The 24,921-nt window shown below is 36.9% G+C and overlaps 1 non-coding gene across 1 annotated transcript; it reads left to right on the forward strand.

Moving 5' to 3' along the window:
* The first annotated feature begins 18,956 nt into the window (after nucleotides 1-18,956).
* On the forward strand, nucleotides 18,957-19,040 carry Trnal-uaa. The gene has a single exon. It is a non-coding gene; the product is annotated as a tRNA-Leu (tRNA).
* The last annotated feature ends 5,881 nt before the right edge of the window (nucleotides 19,041-24,921 follow it).

The raw sequence follows: 24,921 nt of genomic DNA on the forward strand, positions 1-24,921 counted from the left end.
AAAATAAATAAAAATCTGTTTTAGAATGTACAGGTAAAGCCTTTTCATATGATACCCCACTTGGTATAGTTATCTTACTTTGAAAATTGAAACACGTTTTTTTTAATGTAATAACCACAAATACGCGGTTTTCAAATTTATCCATGTATTTGTACTATAAGACCTACCTACCAGCCAAATTTCATGATTCTAGGTCAACGGAAACTACCCTATAGGTTTCTTGACAGACACGACGGACAGACAGACAGACAGACAACAAAGTGATCCTATAAGGGTTCCGTTTATCATTTTGAGGTACGGAACCCTAAAAATGGCAGCCCGTTACTAGGGTTGAAGCCAATTAGAACTCTTTAAACCCTACCAACCTTGTATCTTTTACCCATCATTACTGTTTCTGTAGATTATTATAATATACATTTTCAGTAACAAAAACATCACGTTTACATGAGACCCAAAACATACGAAATATAACATTAAAATTTTCCCCAGCACCGAATTTCAGATTAAAAAGCTTAGTACACATTTGAGACAACAAAAATATAACTCAATCATTTTCGGAGTGCCATTAGGAGATTATCCGCGTTATACAATTTAATGCTCAATTCTAAAACGATGGTGGCCACCCACAGAGACCCTGCGAGCTAACTTTATAAACCCTCGTACAGACTAGAGTAGATACGAAAGAAAATATTGAAAGAATGAATGAGTGAGTGAATCAAATATTTTTCCTCGCGGAACTAACTCTACAGAAATCGAGTATTACCATTTTAAGAGAAGCCCGTGGTCGGTAGTGAGCCGGCGATGCGTTGATGACAATGATGATGAAGTCGGCCACCTTGTCACTTTCTCTTAGGTCCGACATGGTCAAAAAAAAGGTTTAAGTTAAATTTACATTAGAATATCAATATACATAATTATTTATTAACGACAGCATCCTTAACGATAGTTATAATAAAATTGTCGTAGAGGATGTTGCAATTTAAATAGCAACAGGTAAAATTTTGTAGTTAAAAAAAAGACAACATGGTTTCCCTATCATCCATGTGCTTTTCTTTTTTTTTAACTTTCTATTCTAGCTAATAATGATATTATCAATACTAATATAATAAAGAGGTAAAGTTTGTAAGTTTTGTTTATAGGAAGTAATCTTTGGAACTTCTGAACCGATGTTGAAAATTTTTTCACCAATAGAAAGCTACATTATTTTTGAGTAACATCGGCTATATTTTATTTTCAAAAAAATGACTTCGTAAATTGCAACAAGCTAACCGTGTGAAGCCAGAGCGAGTCGCTAGTGTTACATAAAGTAACATTGTATTGTTTAAGGTATAACATGTAATACGTACTCCGTAGAGAGGAAAACTGACTGACACAATATACCCTACCTTAAACTACATCATTAATTGCAGCAAGCTACACGCTAGAGCCCGTAATTAAGAGCGTCTTACCCGTAAACACGCCTTTGATCTAAAGGTGTCACATTCTTCACTATCCTTGATGTTATTAGTGTGGGGAATGCCTGGAAAATAATGTTCATTATATAATATTAATACGAACATATCTCATTTATGTAAAGTTTATAAATATACTAGCTGACGTCCACGACTTCGTTCGTGTTTGTTTGATCAACCCATTTCCGCCCCACTACTGAGTATGAGTCTCCTCTCAGAATGAGAAGGGATCTGTGTTCGTTCTGTCTTCGTCGTGTGGATTTAGGTTTTTAAATCCCGTGGGAACTGCTTGATTTTCCGGAATAAAAAGAAGCCCATATCTTTCTCCAGGTATTTATCTATACCTACCTACGAAAAAATCACGTTGATCCGTTGTTCCTTTGTGACGTGATTGAAGGACAAACAAACACTTTAATATTGCGAAAAGAAATGTAGCTTAGTTAGTAAAGATTTACCTTTGACGAATATTTAATCTGTGGAGCTTGGTGAACTTGAAAAGAAATCTCAATATAGCTCAGTCGTTCATGATCTAAAATTCAAATAGAAAAATAGTAGGTATTTATTTTTAATCTATGGCACTAACTAGTTAACACTTAACCTAACTTAAAAGATGTTCAGTGGATGTTCTGTTTGGCGACCATTTTAAAATATATGGACTTATGTAGCGTTCGCGTTACTTTCGTCCGAAAAAATATCTAAGTTACTCTCAAGTTACTCAGATCATTCTTCTAGGTAACCGCGTTCCAACTTAGGCTCCATCATTATCTAATTGCAACAAAGCACTAGTCTATTGAATAAAAAAAAAGTTAAGCCTAAAGTTTTCTTTCAAAAATTAAATGAAAATCTTCACAGTGTAAACTGAGCCTAACAACAATCACCGAACTAAACGCATTTAAGACCAAATTAGACTTATCGTTTCACACCCAATAAATCGAATAGACCCCGACCGGGCGTATGAATGTTTTCAGAACAAAAGGGACAAAAAGCCACCAGTGTAAATTGTGTCTTCCCCGTTTGAAAGGAACTCGGAACACTGTTTTGTGTGGAGTGATAGCTAATTTTAATAATTCATGTTTTTATAATTTAAACAAAAACATTTAAAAAATAAAATAATTACCGTTTTCAATAATCACAAACACTAAAAAGTGAACAATAATTTAATTTACTACCGAATATTATATAATGTATTCAAGAGTAAATGTAGTTCTATTGTAACATTTTTTGGAGACGTAGCCGGTGCCAATTAGCTGCACAAACCGTCTAATCCTCATAATATAGTTCGTAACTCCACATTGGCACCTCATTACACTGATCGCGAGCAATTTACTCTTGATCCATAGAGGAGTTCTGTTCTCAATCTCTAAAGTCATCAGATCTTCACTGGGACAAATGGAACCACTTCTGAAGTATACCTGCCTAACAAAAAAAGAACTATCTAATTCGGTTCATATTTGGTGGAGTAATCGCGTAACAAACATACAAAAAAAAACGTACAGTCGAAAAACACGGTGAATGCCCAGTGGTCAAGACGTGCGTCGGGGTCCTATTCCAGGGGTCCGGGGTTAGAAGCCGCGCAAGCAATCCTAACTTTTGGGACTTATGCGCGTTTTAAGCAATTAAATATACCAATATGGCTCCGTTTTACCTTTTGATTACGGAACCCTAAAAAGGTGAATACGAGCAAATAATGTGTATGTCTAGATCGAATCCAGTCTATGAGCCACATTGTTTATTACTAATTACTATGTCAGAGAGCCTCGAGCAAAAAGGGTGTGAAATATGAACTAGTATAAATATAATGGGACCAGTTCTTACACTCGAAGATAAATAAAGATATAAAAGGACTGACAAGATAATCGTTGATTAACGATTACCGGTCGCACCAGATTGCGAAAGGCGTACAAAATGTATATTTATATAAATAATGGTATTTCTATAATGATATACGCTGCATTCTGCAAATTAAATGGTAATAATAATTAATTAGATAGGTAAATATAAGAGCGGTCGGAAAATAACTCTAATCCAAAAGAGATTCATTGGACTTATCATTACAACCAATTTTAACTTTGGATCCAAATCCAAACATAACCTCGATTAGAGCCTCGATAGCTCAGCGGTTGAGGAGTGGACTGAATTCCGAAAGGTCGGTGGTTCAAACCCCACCCGTTGTACTATTGTCGTACCGCCTCCTGGTACAAGCTTTACGCTTAATTGGAGGGGAAAGGGGAGTATTAGTCATAATACTCTTTTTAAAAAAAACCGAAGTAGGTACTTATATATCATATACTTTACACGCTGCTATTACAATGATTGACAATAATAATTGCAGCGTGTTATTCTTTAATTTATCTCATCCGAGCACTCGCCGACGATGTGCTGCGGTTGCTGTCACAACTTGACCTACATTCGAGGTTAGGCACCGTGCATATTATTGTCGTACGATCTTTATCGCTACCTATTAATGCGGAAGTGTTTGTTTGTTAGTCTGTCCTTCAATCACGTCTCACTCGCAACGGAGCAACAGATCGACGTGATTTTTGCTTAAGTATAATTAAAGATGTGGAGAGTGGCATAGCCTACTTTTTATCCCGGAAACTCAAAGTTTTTCCACCTGATTTTAAAATCCTAAACTCAAGCGGATGAAATCGTGGGTATTCCTTTATATTTGTTAATATAAGAAGCCACCGAGTCTCAAAGTAAGTAATTAATTCGTCGAAGTTCAATGTCACTGCGGGATGATAAATAAATGAACCTAGTTTTGTCTATGGCACAGCGTATTCAGTATTTAGATTCTACTAGACGCTATAGTTACAAAGTTAGGACCAGTATTTTCCGCTATAAAAGAAAAAATAAACTTTTTCACTGTATTTGTTTTATTACACATAATAATTATAATTAAGTTGGTTAAAACTTTAATTGTAGTTTTTATAATTATTACTTAGGTACCAAGAGACTTACTTAGTTATAAAATAGGCAACGTAGTAACCGCAAAAACAAAAAATAAATCTTTTATAAATATAAAATTCTGTATATGGTTATTTCTTAATTTACTTACCTATCTCATTTATTTTAATACCTACCTAATTTTCTAGCATTTGGCCGGCACGTGGATAACATTAAGTTTACATACTTTGCTATACCTATTTATAGAACCTGTAGTGTAAGATAATTGTTCTAGTAGGTAAATAATAATAGTGGCTAATTCAGTAATTATTATACGTAGACAATCTCTAGTCTAAACCAAAATATTATTGTCATATTGTCTAAATCTAGAGCTATCTTATTTCGCATGGAGCATTATGAAAGTAATAGCAATATGCCTGTCATGCGTACAACAGCTTTACCTACATTGCATATTTTTTTGACGATTTTTTTTCCTCACTCTTGGCCCCATCATGATGTGCACCCTCCTTTACTCTAACCCCACTTAACCTTTGCCTAGTGTTCTGAAAGTAGCACTGAAATAATAAATCAAGTCTAGCTTGCTAGTGATCTAGTTACTCAGAACATGAATTTACACGACACATTGAGTATTTATAGTCTACTAGCGACCCGCCCCGGCTTCGCACGGGTGGACCACGAAAAATCCTATCTATTTTCCGGGATAAAATATAGCCTATACGGATTCGGAAGAATCCCTCTAAGTAATGGTACTACTTTTTATCCCGGAAAACCAAAGAGTTCCCACGGGATTTCGAAAAACCTAAATCCACGCGGATGAAGTCGCGGGCGTCAGCTAGTTAACTAATATAATTGATTGACACATTAACGCAGTGGGTGTTCTTCTTATTTATTTCAGGTTTCTTTTCAACACTTTAACGTAATAATTTTCTGTACGTGAAACCACTGGTGCAGCCAACCACTCCAAAACATTTCAGTCAGCCGACCTCCCTCCAGACTTGAAACAGGTCCAACAGGTCAGGTGAGAGGACTTCAGGAAGTTGCTGGGGAGCCAAGTATACGTCGCGTTGGGCGTATTCACTCTTGCATGTAAGCAGAATGCTGAAAACAGATGCGGATTGTAGAACAGATCAAAGATCACAGAACAGAAGGATTTTTGTGAACCGATGTTTATACTTCATAAATTTTCCAGGTTCCTTGAATTGAATATACTGTGAGATATTAACAAATCCAGGGTATAACATAAGCCTATCTCTACAACTGGGCTTTTAAGTGTTCATCCATAATCCACTAACTCATTACCAGAGACAGCCTCAATAACCACCAATGGCCGTCCCCTACTAAAGACCCAAATGAAATTCGTATTCCGTTCGAGAAATCAAGATAGACATTTCGATGCACATCTGCGTCGCCAAGTGACAATTACCAGCTTAACTTTCAACACAATTTCATTTATTTTGAACCTTATGTAGATGACTATAAGGAAATCCAAAGTGAATAAGCAATTATGTTTATAAGTGTCAAAAGGATTACAATGAGACTCACCAAGATCGCATTATGGAAGGGAATGATTGTCTATTTTATTTCGATAAATGTCAATTTTCGTGTCAACTAGGGTTCCGTAAGCCGAATTGCGAAGGGCCCATGAGGACTTTGATAAATGAAATTGTAAAATAGTCTGACAGTTTAATAACTAGTCATGAGTGATCGGAGCTTTATTTATAGCGACAATCGTACCTTGGGGATTTTGAGATTGTCTAATGTGTATGAAAAATTACTCGCTTTATTGAAAAACATTTTCTAGACAGTTCACAGCAGCGCTGTGCCTGACAATAAAAAATATTCGTACTTTCGTACTGAAGTTAAGTAGGTACTTATACTTACCTATATACGAATGCAAAAAAAAATCACGGCTGTAAAAACCAATTTAGCAATGTTTGGCACAGCGTCTATTGCATCCTGAAATCTCAATTATGATATCGTAAAAAATACTTTACTAAATAAAGTGACTCTAAAAGGAGTAACTTTTAAGTAATTAAATATCACTTGCTTTAACGGTGAAGAAAAACACAATGAAGAAACCTCCATGCCTAAGAATTCTCCATATACCTAATGTTCTCAAAGCTGTGTGAAGTCTGCTGATCCGCACTTAGCCAAACTGATGGACTAGTGCCTAAGCCCTTCTTATTCTGAATACAGACCCATACTCAGTAGTGGCCCAGTGATTGGTTGAAATGACGTTATAAAAGCTTCTTGTTATCTAATTGGGTTAACGTTGCTTATCAAAGACAAAATATTATGATACAGCTCCCAAGTAACTAGTAATGCCAATATACTATTAGTGTTTACAACCAGGTCACAGCACCCTCCTTCTAGTATAATTTTACTACCATATAATAACAGAATCTATATTTACGACCGAACATAGACAATCCGAAACGCTTGTAAACCAGTAATAATCCAGATTAAACTACAGAACCCGCACAGACTAACTTGGATTCTATTTCAACTACATATGGTTCATATTTACTTGCACTGCGGAAGTACAATGCAAGGAAAATGTACATAGTAGCAAACATAGCAAGAAGAAATTAATCATTGTTGGTTTAAAAAAATGATTAGGTACTATGCAATTTTTAATTACATAAGTACAATGCTTGAGTGATAAACTCAATTTTATCTCAATTTTCAATTAATTTTTAATATCCTTTTGTTATTTCGATACAAGTTAGCCCTTGACTACGATCTAACCTGATGGTAAAGATGGTAGGCAGGACCGACAGCGTCTTTTACGTCTCTTGTATTTAGATCTTCTTGTGGTATACGATTACCTGAACTGATGCTGGTATCGTAAAATGCTGTTCAATCCAATAATCCCACAAAACAATCTCATTAGCTGTGATAAAAAAGTTATCCCAATCACATCAGCCAAAATCCACTTTCAAACAGAGCCCTATCTATCTATCATGAAAGTAATAAAAACAGGGAACTCCAGAAGTCGAGATCGAGATATTTTATAGCATTCTCCAACGTTCGGGACCTTTTTGTAGGCTTAATATGAGTTTTCAGTTCGCACGTCACGATAACGTTCCTAGATTTGGAATATCGAACCACGTCAACTAACAATTTTATACTTATTTCGTAATTTGACTAAGTAAATCCATACTAGTACGTTTATCTGCTAGCTTTTCACGGTATATAGGCTACTTTTGTTCCCGGAAAATCAAAGAGTTCCCGCGTGATTTTTTAAAAACCAAAATCCACGTGAATTAAGTAATAGTCAACATCTTTTAATAACACATAATAATAAGATGTATGTGACGGTTATGTGCCACATTAATTAATTTCGTGTTAATTAATGTGGCACATTCGTATTATTATCGTACTTTATCAAGTCGTGAGTTGTAACCACGATAAACCACGATAGGTACATTCAACTATGTCGAAATATTGATACTTCAATTTTACTGTTCGTTATAAAAAGTTTCTTGTGTAAGCCCTTGTTTTAAGATTAGCGTTCGGCCATACATTTCTGCCACCGCCGCACCAGTCGAAACTTTATGATTTAAAAAGGTGTAGTAGCAGTACCTTAAATGCAAGAACGCAAGACAAGAAAGCAAGGAATTTTAAGTTAATTGACTGACTATCAACACACAGCTCAAACTACTGGCCTGATCAGGCTGAAGTTTGGTATGTAGATAGCTATTATGACGTAGACATTCGCTAAGAAAATATTTTCGAAAATTCAATCCCTAAAGGGGTAAAACAAGAGTTTGAAAATGTAGTTTAAGCGGACGAAGTCGCGGGCATAAGCCAGTATAGTAATATGGACGTTGTCGTAATGTGCAAACTCATACTAAGAGAAGGTACTGCTGACCGCAATAAATGCTTCGCTAAAGAGATAAAAATAGGTCGGATTCCTTTGTAGAGAATCCCAGTTAAGTGTGCCCGGCTTAATGAAAAAACTAGCTCCTGAAGTATTTGCCTACTACTAATAAGTATTTGCCTACGTGGAGGGGTTTCAATTGATTAAATCATGATTGATTTCTCATTTTATTATTATTTTATATAACTAGCACTCCTTTCCTAGGTAGCGCCTTTTTCCATGTTTGAATTTGTTTAGAATGCTCATTTAATTTAGCATTAAAGTTCTGATATTCATATTATTATCATGACTAATACTCCCCTTTCCCCTCCAATTAAGCGTAAAGCTTGTGCCAGGAGTGGGTACGACAATAGTGCAACGGGTGGGGTTTGAACCGCCGACCTTTCGGAATTCAGTCCGCTCCTCAACCGTTGAGCTATCGAGGCTCTATATTATGACTACCCCAATGGCTTTTATTGGCTGAAATTGTGTTACTGTTGCCAATACCGCATTTCACGGCTGAAATTCAATCGATCTACCTATAATCTGTCGATAAGCTATCCAGAAATTATTTCCGCTAAGGGGAAACCTGTTGGTACTGGTAGTTAAACTCACTTTTCTTTTAGTGCCTCTTTTTTTAGCTAAATGTTGGCCGTATTCTAGTCTTTTTATTCTTCATCTCAAATCCTACATCAGTTTATACCTACCTTGATCGCTCATAAATATCTGTAAACCACGTGACTGCTCAAAATCATATAAATATAAGCTTTTCGCTTTGCAACAGCGAAAGTTTAAGAATTGTTTCCAAACTGCTTTTAATAGGAGAAAATTTTGGAGAAAAGTTTAACATAAACCCGCCTTAACACCACAAATTTCAAAACCCACCGCAGAAGCATCACATTCCGCACAAATCAAGTGTACAGACGGACAACAAAGCGTTGTTTAAAACTGCGGTTGCACGCGAAAATATAAGCGGGCTTTGCGGCGAATGTGCTCATGTTTCTTTCATGTACCTCTTTACCCTCACCGCTTTTATCTTTGACAATACTTGAAGTAAACCGCACCAACCATCTATGCTTTAGCATTCTATAGATTTAACCTAAGCCTATTTCCTTGGGATTATGTATTCGTTTAGATCCGAAGCTTTCAACTGCTTTGATACTTATAAATGAAAAGGCTGTGATATCAACATACATTAGACACGGACGCCGATCTAATTGTAAACTTGTAAAATATGAAAAATTTCGTCGTAGAAAGTTTTATTTTTAACCCCCGACCCAAAAAAAGGGGTGGTATAAGTTTGACTTGTGTATCTGTGTATCTATCTGTGGCATCGTAGCTAATGAACCGATTTTAATTTAGTTTTTTTTTGTTTGAAAGATGGCTTGCTCGAGAGTGTTCTTAGCTATAATCCAAGAAAATCGTTTCAGCCGTTTGAAAGTTATCAGCTCTTTTCTAGTTACTGTAACGTTAACTTGTCGGGGGTGTTATAAATTTTTGATTTACACTTGTGTGTAGATGTAATCAATTACCATTGCAGTTTGAATTTTTTTTAGAGTTCTTTATTTTGGTAAATTTTTTTGGCCCTTTTTTGTTTTATTTCATAATGGTAATTTCATTATTTAGAAATTTACACGTGCTGCAGTGCTTGCTTTTAAATGGTGTTACATACATCGGTACAGTACAACCAAATTAATAATGCGCATGCAGATGACGCTAATTGTCGTATTCCGAATCATTGAATCGTAAGAGCCCTAAATAATGCACTTGCATTTTGCACCTTGTTATAAACAAATAGGAGTCAATATCATGTGTATCATACGACCGTTGCCGAACAGTGACGAAGATTTCTATGCGCATTATTAATTTGGTTGTACTGTAAATAGTTTTATACCATTTATGATTGTCTTACGTAAAAATCGCTAGCGCACCCCAATCAAAGGACACTTACCAGGTATGAATAACAAGAATCATACTGTCATTGTGGTTCTGTACAAAATGATAAAAATGAAATCCTAATGGTGTGACTACCTCCGTCCGTCTGTCCGACCATCTGTCTGTCACAGTAGATTAACATTACCAGATCTGAACCAAATAAAAATGAAAATCCTCTTACTACACCCCAGTTGAAAATTTTACTATTGTTCTTTAATAGTATTAGAGCTAGCATTACAGAATCTTGCTTGTACATGCAAATAACTCGGCAGTAACTCTTCACTAAACAATTATTGTATGATAATATTCAAACCACCCAAGGTTTCGTAAATAAGAACAACATTACAATAACAATGGGAAGTTTCCGCAAACTGTAGGAAGCGCTTAAGTTTTCACCAACAATTAGAGCATTGTTGCATGTTTACTTTATCAGTCGGATTGCGAGCGGGTCACGGCATGAAATTCTCAAACTCGACTGCGACTGAGCGATAAAATGCTTAGCCGAGTAGCTGCTACTCCTCACTGAACTTTAGGTTTGCGGAGAATAACTCTGATCTTCCTGATCCAAGTAACAAGCTTATGGTATAGGTACCTATCCAAAAAGGTTGTCTTTTAAAAAAAAGTGTGACTTTTTAGCAGGTATGTTTAAATTATTTATAAGCGGCTTATAACATGAGATTCGCAAGTCTGATTGCAACTGAGCGATAAAATGATTAGCCGAATAGCTGTTGCTCGTCTCAACCGAATTTTAGGTTTGCAGGGAATAACTCTGATCTTAATATGTACATTCCAGTTACTGAACAACTATTCCCAAAGAAAATAGTAACATATTGGATCCTCCAATATGTTACTATTTTCTTGGATTACTCCAAAAACCACAAAGTTCGTCTTGCCAAGCATCCAAACCCACTTGCCAACTCACTTCTAGCCGCCCCCAGAGTTAAAAGATTAAAACGAGCTGACGTGCTCGATATGTGATGGACGTTGGAGCAATGGCCCTTCCGTTTTAAATCTCAAAATTAGCCCAAATAATCTGCTTATAGTCCCCCGACTGATTGCAGATAATAACAGGAAAAAAAAAAAAAAAAAATTGGATCAAAGAGCTTGTAACTTGCGCCATTTCTTGTCGGTCGGTCTTTACTCTCAACAGCTTTGTTGGCTCGTTACAGTCGTTACGTCTTCCGTGCAAGGGGAATAAAGTTTTCTTTGACGCATTTTGCATAGCCGATATACTTGATTTCCCGTATACCTTTACTGAAAAGGTGTCTCTATGAAATCTCAAAGTCAAAGTTGTTGACTGCAAAGCCGGTTATCAGCGTTTCTAAAGGAAATTGCGGTGAAAAGCGTAAAGAAGTGAAGGAAGCAAAAAATGAAGGTAAAGAGAAAATATAGATAAGTTTTATAATATTCCTTTAAAGATATTCGTCTTTGGTTTTATAAAAATGTTCATATCAAATTAGATATGTTAGGCTCAAGACACATTGCGAGAAAATAGAAACGAACAGGCGCGTTTTTATAAAATTTTAGTCACCTGGAATGAATGCCAGATACATTTCCTTGTATTACAGCTGCGTAGGACGTGTAGCCACCACGCTTTGTTTCTATCCAAGCCCTTATTACTACCAAAGACTACTTTCGCTACCAATGAATATTAAGAAAGGCAATTATAAAAACCTATTTGCTATAGGTACAGTAATGTTCATTAGACGTTATTATTAGATTAACAAGTGTAAATTAAAAATTTATAACACCCCCCACAAGTGAAGGTTACAGTAACTAGAAAAAAGCTGATAACTTTCAAACGGCTGAACCGATTTTCTTGGATGATAGCTAAGAACACTCTCGATCAAGCCACCTTTCAAACAAAAAAAACTAAATTAAAATCTGTTCATTCGTTTAGGCGCTACGATGCCACAGACAGATACACAGATACACTCGTCAAACTTATAACACCCCTCTTTTTGGGTCGGGGGTTAAAAAGGAATACTTAGTAAACTAATTAACCATCAAAGTACATAGACAATGTATAGTGTTGCTAACAAATCCGAAATAGAACAGTGAAGCACTTAAACTAGAATGTATCACAACCGACGGGGCGTACGCCGGCCTACAAAGCTGACCCACAACCATGATTACACACGATGCATATCTCGCGACCCACTGCATCCACGCCCGCTGTCAATCCATTTACGTTGAGGCCACTAAACCAATGGGAAAGCTTAGAAAATGGGGTTTAAATAATTCCACTTTGAGTCGAGCATTAATATCTGTATCAACTTGAAATAATTCTCCAAAAAGCTGACCCACAACCATGATTACACACAATACATTTCTTGCGACCCACTGCATCCACGCCCGCTGTCAATCCATTTACGTTGAGGCCACTAAACCAATGGGAAAGCTTAGAAAATGGGGTTTAAATAATTCCACTTTGAGTCGAGCATTAATATCTGTATCAACTTGAAATAATTCTCCAAAAAGCTGACCCACAACCATGATTACACACAATACATTTCTTGCGACCCACTGCATCCACGCCCGCTGTCAATCCATTTACGTTGAGGCCACTAAACCAATGGGGAAGCTTAGAGAAAATGGGGTTTAAATAATCCCACTTAGAGTCGAGCATTAATATCTGTATCATTTTGAAATAATTTGCCAAAAAGCTGACCCACAACCATGATTACACACGATCACGATGCATATCTCGCGACCCACTGCATCCACGCCCGCTGTCAATCCATTCATGTTGAGGCCACTTAACTAACGGAAAAGCTTAAAATAAGCTTAAAATAAAGGTGGGAAAGTAAACTTTCGATCTTCGAGTCAAAATTATTTAGTAGGTACCTAAAAGGGCTTAAATATTTTAGTATGGACCCTGACCTACCAATAGGTCCGCCATTATCTTTTTTTTTTCAAATTAGCGGCCACACATAAGGCTAGACTGTTGTACTGATGATTCCATCAGTAATTGAAACTCAGCTTCCAAAATAATAATAAAAAACTTTTTTCTTTCTTTCAAATTGAAATATGTTTAATTGTACGCCATCATAAAAGAAACATAAAAATAAAACATTACACAAATAAATTTTAAAATTAGTATATTATAGAATAGAATTAGTATATAGTACATTATAAAAATAGTAAGTGGTACAATTTCGCGGCCTTTTCGCTTTGAAGCGATCTCTGCCAGTACAACTTTGACAGCTTATATCTCGGAAACGTCGCTTTGGAAGATTACTTGTTTATATTGATACCAGCTATTGGAGTTATTAGTGGCCAATATTTTAGAAAAAAGTAAAATGGCGGACTACTAGGTTAGTCAAAATCTTTTAATCAGCAATTAAATCTGTTTCAGAGGCAGTCGGTATTTAAAAAAAAAAAAAATTTATAATATGATATTGCAGTCAATCAAATCGCTGGTTCCAAAGCCCCAAGCTTAAAGCTAGATGTAAAACAGCTTTATTATGTTGTTTGTATTGTTCCTTTCATCGACCAATAAATAGCTCTATCACAAAGACAATGGCCTGATAGCTGTCATATATTACTTACACGTATTGTCAGTTAGTTTATACAAAGCCAATGAATCCCTTCAATTGGATTAGTAATGACTACTTAAATGATCGTTATTACCAAGTGAGATTATAGTATTCACTAAAGTGTTTTAAGTTAACAAGTGTAAATTAAAAATTTATAGCACCCCCGACAAGTGAAAGTTACAGTAACTAGAAAAGAGCTGATAACTTTCAAACGGCTAAACCTATTTTCATGGATTATAGCTAAGAACACTCTCGATCAAGCCACCTTTCAAACAAAAAAAATTAAATTAAAATCGGTTCATTAGTTTAGGCGCTACGGTGCCACAGACAGATACACAGATACACAGACACACAGATACACAGATACACACGTCAAACTTATAACACCCCTCTTTTTGGGTCGGGGGTTAAAAATACAAGCTATGTAGCTATGTTGATGCATGTTGACAAAACTGACTGACAAAGCTAAACGAGTCGCAAGGCTGAAGTAGCAATGGGCGGGGCACATAGCTCGAAGAACCGATAGGCGTTGGAGTCCCAAGGTACATACTTTTAAAGCATAACTCAAAATTTAAAAACCTCGACACAAAAACCTCTTTAAGAAAACTAGAAAAGAGCTGATAACTTTCAAACGGCTAAGAACACTCTCGATCAAGCCACCTTTCAAATAAAAAAAAAACTAAATTAAAATCGGTTCATTCGTTTAGGAGCTACGATGCCACAGACAGATACAAAGATACACACGTCAAACTTATAACACCCCTCTTTTTGGGTCGGAGGTTAAAAAACAGAGCATTGGAAGGCCCTCTACCATAAGGGTCCTCAAACATTTAAGAGCACGGAATCCTGAATTATTCCGTCATATTTTATGGATACCTAAATAATATAAATACAAACCAAATAATCCATTCCGATGTCTTATAACTGCGATTCTCAGAGTGGCATCCAAACCTCTTCATAATATTATACCCAAATCAAGACGCATTTATTTTAGCAAAAAACACGTGTAACTTTACTCAAATGACTAAAGTTCAAATTGTTTACAATTGTACAAGTGTAATTATAGCGTTTTTATTACCACGTTAATGATATAATGACCCAATTAAAAGTTTTACTATAAACGGATTATAAATATCTTGTAATAATAATCAATGTTTTTATCCCCGACTCAAAAAAAGGGGTGTTATAAGTTGCACGTGTGCATCTGTGTAGGTATCTGTCTGTGGCATCGTAGCTCCTAAACTAATGAACTGATTTTAATTTAGTTTTTTTTTTTGTTTGAAAGGTGGCTTGATCGATAGTGTTCTTAGCTACAATCCAAGAAAATCGTTTCAACCGTTTGAAAGTTATCAGCTCTTTTCTAGTTACTGTAACCTTCACTTGTCGGGATGTTATAAATTTTTAATTTACACTTGTTTACCTAGGCATAAATTGATGGGGAAAACCATTTTTTTTCGGTTCTTTGCTTTACGACGGAGTTAAAAAGTCTACCTATGTGATTTTTACTTTTTCCTTCTAGCAAGGGAAATATGAAACTGGTTTTTATTTCGCTTCCGAGATTAATTCCCGCCGGACCAATTAAATTTCGCAATCAGAAACTGTGCCCGAGTTCAGGTATGCCGAGAATTTTTGAAAACCTCCCTGGCGCAATGGTTAGCGCTGTGGTCTCATGAGTGGGAGTTTTGGGGTTCCTTCATAATGATTATGAAACCTTCCATCATAATCATCATCATACTCAACCCATGGCCCACCCATTACTGAACACGGGTTTCCTCTCAGAATGAGAAGGGTTTATTCTAGATTTCCAGGCAGGGGCAATATGGAAATTTATAGTTTCTTAGTCAAGTGGTAGAGGTGCCGGGATGACCTACGAGTACCTAGGTAAAACCTTTTATGTGTGGCAGAATTTCTGTATAAACGTTTTCTTCTTCTTCTTCTTCGCTAGTCAGGTGCTTCGGCTGTGGCTGGTTTCCACCCTACCGCCAAAGATGTGCCTCCAAGAGGTGTCCGGAATGCTAATTCCGGTTTTTGTGCCGTGTAGGAACCCAATGGGGTTATGATCTGAATTAAACTATGTACTTGCAGCCTTTTACTGTAAAAAAAATAGCTGAGCACCTGCCAAGGAGTGATAATAATGCAAAAGACCGCATTAAAACCCCTAAGTAGGTTTTCAGGAAAATGGAAAAAAAACGCACACACACGACCTCTAACGCCAAACCCATATCAGTTTTGTGGATAAAAATAAAACTGTTTATCTTAGGAATCTTTTATGTTAATTCACGAGTTATTGTTTAAAAATTTAAATGTACTTAGAATACTTATTTATTGCTACAAGTTTTTGTTTCTTACACCACGCAAGAACAATTTTCGCCAAAACAAATTACTCGTACATTTGCAATTAAAAGCTGTGCCCGAGTTGAGGAATTCCAACAATCCTAGGTCTCTGGTATTCGCAACCCCTGACCCCGCATAGGCGGCATTAAATGACTTGTGCTGTGAAATGGATTAAGGCTGGCACACACGTGAAACGTGCCTGACGCGGTATTTAAAAGTTGGTATAGAAATAATAGTATTAAAAGTAAAACAATAATGACACGGTGACAGACTTGACCTTCTATTCGGAGGTTCGGGGTCCACACCTGTAACTTTTCTGAGTTACATGCGTTTTAAGCAATTATAAATACCACTTAACGCTGAAGGAAAACATCGTGAGGAAACCTGTACAGCTAAGAGTTCTCCATAATGTTCTTAAAAGTGTGTGAAGTCTGCCAATCAGCAAGTAGCCAACGTGGTGGACTTTTCAGTCCCCATTCTGAGAAGAGATCAGTGCTCAGTAGGTAATGGGCCAGGCAATGGGCATATTATGATGATATTTTAATAATAAAGGCATACCTATATATTTTTATACCTTCTACTAGTTTCACTATCAACTTTATTACGTTACCAACATTATTACATAACATTTTATTAGTTAGAGTTAGGTGGCATCCCTGCTAGAACTTGAATAAAATTCATTTCAACACGTTTTTCCGAACCAGTGCTAGATTATTTTGAGTAAGCACTTGTAAAAGTTTCATTGAATAAAAATATTTTGAATTTTGAATATTGAAATAAAATAATTTTTTTAAATAGTTGAAATTTCACAGGTACTTTTGAATCGTCAAATGCATCTACCACTGGTTCAGAATGCATTTCCTACCGAGAAGAACCAGCGAGAAACTCGGAGGTGGAAATAGGGCAATATTGTGTTACGCCTCTACCCTTTTTTAGCCTTAAGTTATAGGTAAGTTTGACGTGTGTATACGTGTATCTGTCTGTGGCACCGTAGCGCCTAAACTAATGAACCGATTTTAATTTAGTTTTTTTTTGTTTGAAAGATGGCTTGATCGAGAGTGTTCTTAGCTATAATCCAAGAAAATCGGTTCAGCCGTTTGAAAGTTATCAGCTCTTTTCTAGTTACTGTAACCTTCACTTGTCGGGGGTGTTATAAATTTTTAATTTACACTTGTCATATCTACAAATCAAGCTTACACAGCGGCGTCGCAGAAACGCGGAACGACAGTCGAACGTGTGAAAAGTCACATGTACAAAGCCATGTACATGTATATTTTGGACCTGAAGGAACAGGAATTTGAAATAATATTTTTCTTGGGCCTTCTGATTTTACACTCACCAAATACACTTTATCTTATGAGTATTTTCAATTCTATTTAATATCAAACCTTTAAGCATTTCAGCCATGAAAATAGAATGCGACAGATCGAGATGGCAATCTGGGTGTGAGTTGGGAGGATACATTGCACACCCGCACGTCGGCCGAGGGTTGTGCGGGTCTTCACTTCGATAGCCATCTCGACCTGTCGCGTAGGTGCTAGGTACTATCACACTAATAATATTATAAAAGCGAAAGTTTGTGTGTGTGTGTGTGTGTGTGTGTGTGTGTGTGTGTGTGTGTGTGTGTGTGTGTGTGTATGTTTGTTACTCCTTCACGCAAAAACTACTGGACGGATTGGGCTGAAATTTAGAATGGAGATAGGTTATACTCTGGATTAGCACATAGGCTACTTTTTATCCCGGAAAATCAAAGAGTTCCCACGGGATTTTTAAAAAACTATATCCACGCGAACGGAGTCGCGGGTATCAGCTAGTAAACATATTTTGTTAGTCAACCTCTCAAACTGTTGACATAGTTAGTCATACTCGTAGCTTAAATTTAATTTAGTGTGTAACAATGGGACTGACATAATATAACTGAAATATTTACGAGGTCAACATGGACCTAATAGAATAGTATATTCCTTGGATCTATTAATTACTAGCCGATGCCCGCGACTTCGCCCGCGTGGATTTAGGTTTTTCGAAACCCCGTGGGATCTCTTCAATTTTCCGGGATAAAAAGTAGCCTATGTGCTAATCCAGGATATTATCTATCTCCATTCCAAATTTCAGCCAAATCCGTCCTGTAGTTTTTGCGTGAAGGAGTAACAAACATACACACACACATACAAACTTTCGCCTTTATAATATTAAAGTGTGATGATTAATTGATTGTTATTATTCCTCCAAAAAGGTCACCTATAAAATCCCCTTAAAAATATCGGAAATGATAATATGTTGACTTATTTCCTATCCAAATACTTACTGACAAAATGTCACGTGTATTCTTCAGTTCAGAAAAATGTGCCCCTAAAAAAATAGTCTACTATCTCATCAGTAACTTTCTTCATAAATAAATCAACATTAACAACTCAAGTATGATAGTGTTACGGCATTACTCAATGTACGCCTAACCCCTATTTACTTGACCTGATACTCGAGTGAGTCATGTCCTGACCTCAGCGTAATGAAGGTTCAGATCAAGGTCACGATGTCGAACAAAGTGTGATCGATTCACGAGTTAATAAAATTTTAAATTGACCACACATCCATAAATATAAATGCGAAAGTCTGTCTGTCTGTCTGTCTATCGGTTACCTTTGCACGGCTTTACCGTTGAATCTATCTTGATGGATATTAACTACTGTAGCCAATGGTCAGCTGGTATCAGCCAATCAGAAGTGATTAAGATTGTCACACTGTACCTGTTATTTTACCCTAATAGAGCCCCTGGCTTTACTTGGCTTCTACTATCAAATATTGCATGTTCCTATACCGGCTGCATATATTTGTACAGTAATAATTGTATTGTATTATGTATAAATTACTTACACTTGTGTAAATAAATGTAGGTACATACTTGTATTTTCACGCAGCATGGTATAAGTCAGGTTGGCCGAGTGGTCTAAGGCGCCAGATTTAAGCTCTGGTTCCCGAGAGGGAGCGTGGGTTCGAACCCCACACCTGACATACAGTAAGGGCGCATTTTTTTAAAATTCGTCTACAATATTAATGCCACAATAATACTTTCAGCCCTCGAGGATTTTCCAATTTCACCAAATAAACTTGAAGCAACGGACGACATTTTGGCAGATTTTCAGTACATAACTGTCATCATCATCATCATCCCATCGCTGACTCACTCCTCGCTCGGGCTGCTCTCAGAATGAGAAGGGTTTGGCCATAGTCTACCACGCTGGCCAAGTGCAGATAGGCGGACTTCACACACCTTTGAGAACATTATAAAGAATTCACAGGCATGCAGTTTTCCTTCACCGTTTAGCAAGGGATATTTTTTGCTTAAAATGCACAGATTTAACTCCAAAAAGTTAGAGGTACGTTCCCAGGATTGAACCCTGGATCCTCCGAATAGGACACCGGCCACTAAGCTATGACCATTTCAGAACTGGCAAAAACCGTCAAAACGCCAAATTTATTGCTTAAGTATTATTTGGTTGGTTTGAAAAATGGGCCCTGCTGTGGGCGACCTCTATAAGTGCTCTGCAATGTACAATACACAAGCTACGAGTAAATTGCATATCCCATTCCAAATTAATAGCGGGAAGATTCGACTAAGTAATTCAATTCACACCCACGGCATAGGTAAACACTATCGGTACAAGGACAATTAAACTTTAATAGATCAAAATTCAGATGTAAGTTCCTCTAGGAGTTCCAGACGAATATTGCAATTAGTTTCTCTCTCGCATAGCCAATGATATGGTGGAAAAAAAAATTTTAATTTTTTTTATCCACAGTTAGAATCAGCGGTGGACTGAGACCATACGGCGGCCCATACCAGGGCAACATCGTCACAATTTAGAATAGGCCACCAGCTCTAGGAAAGAAACTAAATAGACATCTTGTCACATAAGCGGGAGCGAAGCGAGCGTGAATTTTTTTCTTTATTTGTGTTAAACCGAACCTCAGGTACCTATTTATACAATCTTTAATTTTTTACGGGAGTCTCTTGCGCCATCTGAATCCAGTGGCTTCCTGCGACTCGTTGGATATACTATGTAGCTTTCTACATCGCCCGCTAAGTGATTTTGGCTTACTTATGAGACCCATAGTCAGCGAACATGTCTTGGATTCATATTGTCCTCACGAAAGACAGATTATGTACAGCTAAACTCTAACACTTCTCAAAATGTGTGTCGGCCTTTATACAAAGTAGTAAATGGGTCAGCAAGGGTTCTCTCACCAAAGCTCCAAAGGTTGTCTGTGCGAGATTGCTCCAAGCGATAAGACCGCCTAGCGTTTTTTGTGTAAGTATCTACTTGTTTGCAAACTGACTGCAGTATTCCCGTTTATGTTTCTACTACTATAATACAACATTTGGTTATAAAAATCGCAAAAAGTTAATTTTAAAAAATACAGGTTCTTAACAAAAATTGTTAGGTATTCTTCTTTTACTGCCACCAGCTCTGTAGCTAACTAGGAAGATACTCTGTGGGTGACTATTGCAGTAATTAAAACGTCGTGGCAGTCTCGCAAAGTCGAATGCGATATGAATATTCCATGCGGCGGAAACTTTGCAGTTCTTGAGTTGCTAAACTTGGTGATATCGCGAATTCGTGTGCTCGAGCCTTTAATATACGACTGGTATATCTACCCTCACAATGTAAAATAGAGAGGATGAATCTATATTGAACTTAATATTGAAGCTGAAACAAAGTGAAGAATATGAATGAATGAATGAATGAATATACTTTTATTGTACACCACGAAATTAATACACATACAAAGCGAAACAATCACACTTAATATTATAAAGGCGAAAGTTCGTAAGTGTGTGTGTTTGTGTGTGTGTGTGTGTGTGTGTGTGTGTATGTGTGTGTGTGTGTGTGTGTGTGTGTGTGTGTTTGTTACTCCTTCACGCTAAAACTACTGGACGGATTGGGCTGAAATTTAGAATGGAGATAGATTATACCCTGGATTAGCACATAGGCTATTTTTTATCCCGGAAAATCAAAGAGTTCCCACGGGATTTTTAAAAAACTACATCCACGCGAACGAAGTCGCGGGCATCAGCTAGTATGTAGATATATTATCTTGTTTGATCAAAACTGTTCTCATTGTGAGGAGAGACCCGTGCTCAGTAGTCTGCTGGCGATGAGTTGATGATGATGATATCATTTTCAAATCTCAACTCACTGATTGACTCATCAAAGCCCAGCCCAACCGGCTTAGACCTAGAGCAACCGCCGAGTTTCTTGCTGATTCTTCTCGGTAGAAAAGGCATTCCGAACCAGTGGTAGATGCCCTTGACGATTCAAACTACATAAGTACTTGTAAAAGTTTAATTGAATAAAAACATTTTGAATTTAAATTTTTTTTTTATAAATTATATTAGGAGCGATGCCACGTGCGGTCGCTAGTATAAGTTTCTCTTTCAGCAGTTTTCTGGCAACTGTCGTAGTAATTAAAACAAACCTAGCGTCCCACAAAGTAGAGTACCGCATGAATATTCCACGCGGCGTAAAACTTTGCATGTCCCCGGTTGCTACGTACCATGTTGTCATGCGTTTGACCCTTTACAAACTTTTATAATTTCCTGTGCATTTTTTAGTAAGGTTATGGAATCAGTAGGTCTACGAATTCTAAATCTAAGTTTCATTATTCATTAGCCTATGATATTTCAAAAGAGCAACCGCCGAGTTTCTTGCTGATTCTTCTAGATAGGAAAGGCATTCGAAACCAGTAGTAAACGCATTTGATGATTCAAAATTACTTGTAAAGGTTTATTTGAACAAAAATATTTCTATTTCGAATGACTCAATGTTTCTTGCTAGTTTTTGTTAGTAGGAGCTAAGAAGACTAGAGAGATCGCTCATTTCGACCATTTATTCGTACTAACCAATCTATCATAGATTCATTACCAAAATACAGCCAGTTGGGGTCTTAAATGTGCTTGAATGATAATCTATGAAAACTCAGCATTAGAAAATCTCTCACAGATGGACGGATGACAACAAGCGTAAGAGAGAGGACACAAGATTCAAAGGACCGTGTTCTGTGGAGTTCAATAGACCTTTGATCAACAGTGGGTGTCTCTCGGTTGATATGTTGAAGAAGATACAGTCTACTGAGGACTTGAAGAAGTTTATACAAAGTTTTAATAAATAACGTCGAGGCGATAATGCAAAATCTTTAAGGCTTCATAAATATTCTATAAGTCATGAAACTCTACTCGAGTTTCCACAGCAATAACCTGAATACGTATGCTGAAGCCTTAATGTATGGTTATTATGTGTTCTTCTAGTGCATTTAGCTAAGTTGGGACTTAACGGCTTAGTTTGGAACTGGAGCGGATAATTTCGGACCACAAATATATTATTTGGGGAATTTGCATTTGGAGACGATATACGTTTGTTATGGTACTAGTTTAGTTTGGGCTATTACTTTACTATTACTTAACTAGCTTATGTCTGCGTCTTCGTCCATGTGGGACAACTTCAAACCGCTATTTTACGCCCTTAGGGGTTGAAATTTCGAAAATTCTTTCTTAGCGGATGTCTACGTTATAATAGCTATTTGCATGCAGTCCGCTTTGTCCAATAGTTTCAGCTGTCCGTTGATAGATCAGTCAGTCAATCAATCAATCAATCAGTCAGTAACCTTTACCTTTTGTAGCTTTAGCTATATGATGCCCGAGACTTCGTCCGCGTGGATTTTGTTTTCATTAATATATTGTAGGAACTCTTTGATTTTACTAGATAAAAGTAGACGCCAAGTCTTTCATTATAGGTATCCATGCAAAAAACCACGTCAATCTATTTCTCTGTGTGGCGCGATTGAATGACAAACTAATAAATCAACAAACCAATGATCCAAGCAATAAATAAGCAAATATCCTATTCAAATGCTAATAGTATCACCTACTACTTTGATTAAAACTAATTAAAAGATTGGTAACTGAACGAAGTTTTCTGCGAAGTCAGGAGGAGTAGATATTTCCGTACTCATATTATAAATGTGAAAGTATGTTTGTGAGTTGATTTATCCATCAGTCACGCCATATCGCAGCAAAGAATCGATGTGATCTTTTGCATGGATATTGTTAAAAACCTGGAGACCTACTAATTCCAGAAAATATAAAAGTTTCAACTGAATTTTTAAAAACCTAAATCCACACGGACGAAATCGTGGAAATCAGCTCAGTCTATAATATTATAAGGCTGTCTGACTGACATAACAGCATAGCTCAGTACTGAAACTTAAACTTGATATTTTGTATATAGATTCGTAGAGAATTATTCAAAAAGAAAGCATTCTCAGAAATTCTACTCAAGCAAAGCCGAGGTTCACAGGCAGGAAAATAAAACTACAAATTACCAGTTCACAGGCATACTATTTACTGCAATCGACACTTTCCTACCCTAACTTGTATCTAGTTACGAACTCATTATCTCTTAAAATATTCAGCATGCAAGTATTCAAGACGATACGCTTAGCTGTAAACATTACAAAGACCTTTGATAGCGTACCCTCCTGGCATTAATAGAGAAAACTTTCCAAATAATTATAACGTGTTGCAGCGAGGGGAGCGGAGTGCACTTCAGAATAATGACGTGGGGTACGGATATTAGAATGTAGGTTCCACTCTTGAGCGCCCTTTGAATTCCGTGACGGTGTAAGCACTTGGGTAGCGATTGACGATGGTTTCCTTACAATCGATTGAAATTCTTAGAAATATTTCAACTGCGAATAGAACTTGTGCTCAGTGCTCGAAGACCAAGTCTTTAAACAGTGTGTGCTGCTATTTGCTAGTGACACAACTCACAACAATAAGGGAAATCTAACAAAACTTTAAGGCTTTGACCTCACTGGCAGGCGTCAAATGTTAGTACCTACATTTGACGCTAGCCCTAAGCAAGCCTTATTTTTCTTTAAATTCATACAGATATTTATGAAATTGGGAGGTAATTATCTAATTATTCGGTATCTAGTATTTTTTGGCGTATAAAAAATTACCGTAAAAGGTTATTTGTGCAAAACAAGTTTTTCTACTATTCTATAAGACCTATCTAATACTGGAGATTTTATATCAGCACACATCTAAATATACCTGCTTATAAAAGGAAAAGACGACTGACTGATCTATTCAACGCACAGCTCAAATTACTTGACGGATCGGGCTGAGGCATGCAGATAGCTACTCGTATAATGACGTAGACATCCGCTAAGAAAAGATTTAACCCCTAAGAGGGTAAAATAGGGGTTTGTGTGTAGTCCATCTAGATGAAGTCGTGGGTGTAAGCTGGTCAGTAAATAAGAAGGAACCGTGGTGTACGAGACAATTATAAAATGCAACCCCACCGCCATGTTGTAAAATCGATAGTTCTCTAGAAACAAAGGATTTCATCCCCATGTAGAGGGAATGCCCTAGGCACAGGATAGAAAGCGAAATCACCTAGACATCTGTCGTAGTGTTTAACTATTAGGTAGTCTGGAGTCGCGGTAGGGAATTGTAAAGGCTTGTACAGACACAAAGTTCGCTAGAAAATGCATGACAAGTTATACTAAACGCGCGCGTATGCGTGTACGTTATTTGATCATATTATCGGGCATCGTCTATTATTATCTACACTAGACTTTAAAATCTTTAAAATCAAGTAGGCACTTTTTGTTATTTCCGGGATAAAAAGTTACCTGTGTCAATTTCCGGACACAAGCTACCCAGTGTACCAAGTTTCACATAAATCGATAAACGGATGGGTATTTAAGAATCCCATGGGAACTCTTTGATTTTCCATGATAAAAAGTAGCCTATGTCCTTCCCCGGCATGTGAGCTAACTCTGTACCAACTGTCTTCAAAATCGGTTAAACTGTTGAGCCGTGAAAAGC

Source organism: Maniola jurtina, chromosome 12 (genome assembly GCF_905333055.1).
Source record: "Maniola jurtina chromosome 12, ilManJurt1.1, whole genome shotgun sequence".
Taxonomy (NCBI): Eukaryota; Metazoa; Arthropoda; class Insecta; order Lepidoptera; family Nymphalidae; genus Maniola; species Maniola jurtina.